This window comes from Staurois parvus, unplaced genomic scaffold (genome assembly GCF_062004578.1).
Source record: "Staurois parvus isolate SC_StPar_1 unplaced genomic scaffold, SC_StPar_1.0 ptg000362l, whole genome shotgun sequence".
Lineage (NCBI taxonomy): Eukaryota > Metazoa > Chordata > Amphibia > Anura > Ranidae > Staurois > Staurois parvus.
Genome location: NW_028318158.1, coordinates 12,126,688 through 12,129,695, shown reverse-complemented (window position 1 = coordinate 12,129,695; position 3,008 = coordinate 12,126,688). Strand labels below are relative to the sequence as shown.

Below are 3,008 nucleotides of genomic sequence, written 5' to 3'. Positions count from 1 at the left end.
ACCCTTCCATCCTGGGAATAATGGGACATATATATATATTTATTCAAGAGCCCTAGGAAACAGCTGGTAATAATCACAGATGAATGGGCCCCAACCACTTGTGCCGGCATAGGAATGTACTGCATTATTTACATGACATTTATGTTTTGTTTCATATAGGCCTTGAGGCATGCCTCCTTTTTGACGCATACTGTGCTTGCCGTACTGCATACATGTGATATTTATATCTATGGTATAATTTTTTGAAACTCTCTGTTTGGGATATAACCACTCTGGTAGTAGCATAGTCTACATATTATAACACGTGTTATTGTATACCTATGGTATAATTTTTTGTATACACCTCCTTTGGGAAGTGTTCACCTATGCGCCAGTGCCACAGGGACTCTAGATTCTTGTAGTCATTGTCCTTTTTGCACAGGTATTTAGACCGGTACTGGTGTCTTTTTATATGGTTTTAGGTCTGTGTGTATTGTCTCATACTGAGGTGGTGGTAAACCAGGGCGATTGCCCATATGTCAAATTTGTATGTGTAATAAAGCATAATTTTTGGAAATTTTTCTGAGTATCACATTCTGTTCATAATGTAGCCGCTTTCTTTGTGAATTTCTTTTCACAACCTCTCTTTTTTTGTATGCCTTTTTTGGCTACTGAATGGAGACCATTTACTGGGTGATACGGGAATTTATTGTACGACCTCTTAATAACTATCTTTAACAAATGGCCCCATGAGATGCCCCTGGTACCTTTTTCATAGGCTTTTTTGAGTTTGTGAAGGACTCAGGGGCCCCATGATCCTCTATTGCCCGGGGGCCCCATGAGTTGTCAGTCCGCCCCTAATTTGGTCCTTCAATAGCAGCAATCAGTAATGTTGGAAGTAGAGTGGACAGCCAGCTTATCTGAGACTGCAGGTAGTCACAGTCCTTGCAGCAACCTCTGATGTCATGGTACTTGCACACTTGGAGGTCTAGGCAAAAGGTGTTACTCACAATGTCCAATGGGGGAGGAAACTCCCTCTCCAGCTTCTCTGCAACACTTCCCAATGAAAGATTTCCCTGTCCAGTGCAGCTTCCACAGGTGATGTCTTCCTGCACGTTTCTTTAAACCCAGGTTCCTCCAGGCACATGCTGAGGCCTAACAGCAACAGCTCAACACATAGGCTGCCTCCCAGGGGGGAGAGTCTCCAAAATATTTGTCTTCTCCCCAATCACACCTTCTGAGGTGGTTTGAATCAGAGAAAGAGCTCAGTCCTGTGATGGTGAATGTGAACAATAATAGCTAGGCTTCTCTTAGCAACATCCTTAGCAATATCCAGGGAGTATTCCAGTCAGGCTTCATGATGCATGTAAAAGGCCTACACCTATATTGTTCAACTTTGGGCAAAGCTGTACAGTTTGTTTTTATCTACAGACACCCCTCACCTATATAGACAGTTTTTGGTAAAGATGAACTATATCTTTAAATTAAACACATGATCCCTGTAAACTGTAGCTTTGTATCCTGAATCTATTCACACAGCTGACATTTTTGATACCCTATCAGTAATATATAGACTTAATATGAAATAAAATCAAGGATTCTGGTATGATTATATGTTATGTAGATAATAGTTTATTTCTTAGGTGTTATGGAAGCAAAATGACAAGTCTTTTGCACACGTCCGTATTCTGGTGTACAATGCCAAATCAATAGTTATTTGTTAATCGTTTTCTTAGCTTTTTTTGCCTGTTGAGTTTGGGGTCACCGGGTCAGTGAAGCGAGGTTTCTTTTTTTTCACTAACGGGTTGTCAATATTCTTCCATTTATTCAGCTTGCTCCTTTCGGCTTGACACATGTTGACACAAGAACTGCACAAATCTTTCTCGCTCACAAGATGAAAACTTTGAGTACGTTGGATGGCCTCATGTTGTTCTGCCTCCATTTCTTCTTTTGTTGGCAATATAGGATTTCTCTCAGTGTTTAATTTCTTTAATTTTGGCAATTCAAGGATGCCAGGGGGCACTTTAGTAAGCTTGTTGTCAAAAAGGCCTATTTCTTCGAGATCTTTAAGAGCACCTATTGTAGTTGGTAGAACTTTAATAGAGTTAAGACCAAGATTAAGTTGACGAAGTTTCTTCAGCTGGTTTAACTCCACAGGGAGACCTTTTTCTGTGAGTTTGTTATTACTAACATTGAGAAACAGTAAATTTTGAAGCTGTCCTATAGATTCTGGAAGTTTCTCAATCTGATTGCTATGCAGGTCTAATAAGCGAAGATCCTGAAATTTCTCTATCCATTCAGGCACTTTCTTTATTGAATTTCTACTAAGATCCAGCTCTGCCACATCACAGAGATTCAACAAGCATTTAGGAAAGGCTAAAAGTCTCCTCTTAGATAGATCCAGCCTTTTCCTGCCATCAATTGTAATCTTGATGGTGTTCTTAGCAGCCGTTAGGGTTAATTTTTTACCCTTGGGGGCATGTTTCTTTCTTGGCATTGTCCTGATAAAAGTGAAAAAGGGAAACCAAAAACACTGAAAACATCTAGAATTATCTAGAATAGCAGTTCATTAAAATGAAACTCAACTTTGCAATAGCTTTTATGGGTCTGCTTAGTTTTTACACTGTTAAAGGGTTAGTTCACCCTTATCAAAAACTGCCTATGCAGATAAAGGTTGTCTGTAGATAAAAACAAACTCAGCAGCTCTGACTTAAGTTGAATAATGCCCTTGCTATGGGTGTAGGCCATTTACATACCTCATGAAACCTGACATGAATACTCCTAGTATGTTGCTAAGTGTGGCCTAGTCGTTACTGCTCACATCCACCATCATAGGAGTAAGCTCTTTCTCTACATCAAGCCCCCTCACATGCTCTTTCTATCCCTTGATGCAGTAGCTCTGAGCTTAGCGTTTCAGAGCTCACTTCTGTGATGAAGGGGAGCAGTAACAACTTAGCAATGTCCTGGGAGTATTCATGCCAGGCTTCATGAGGTACGTAGATGGCAGGGACGGACTGACCATTCGAGCA

The 3,008-nt window shown here is 40.4% G+C and overlaps 1 pseudogene; it reads right to left on the bottom strand.

Annotated features, from left to right (window-relative positions):
• Positions 1–1,711: 1,711 nt before the first annotated feature.
• Positions 1,712–2,476, bottom strand: LOC149456444 (leucine-rich repeat-containing protein 18 pseudogene; annotated as a pseudogene).
• Between the last annotated feature and the right edge of the window lie 532 nt (positions 2,477–3,008).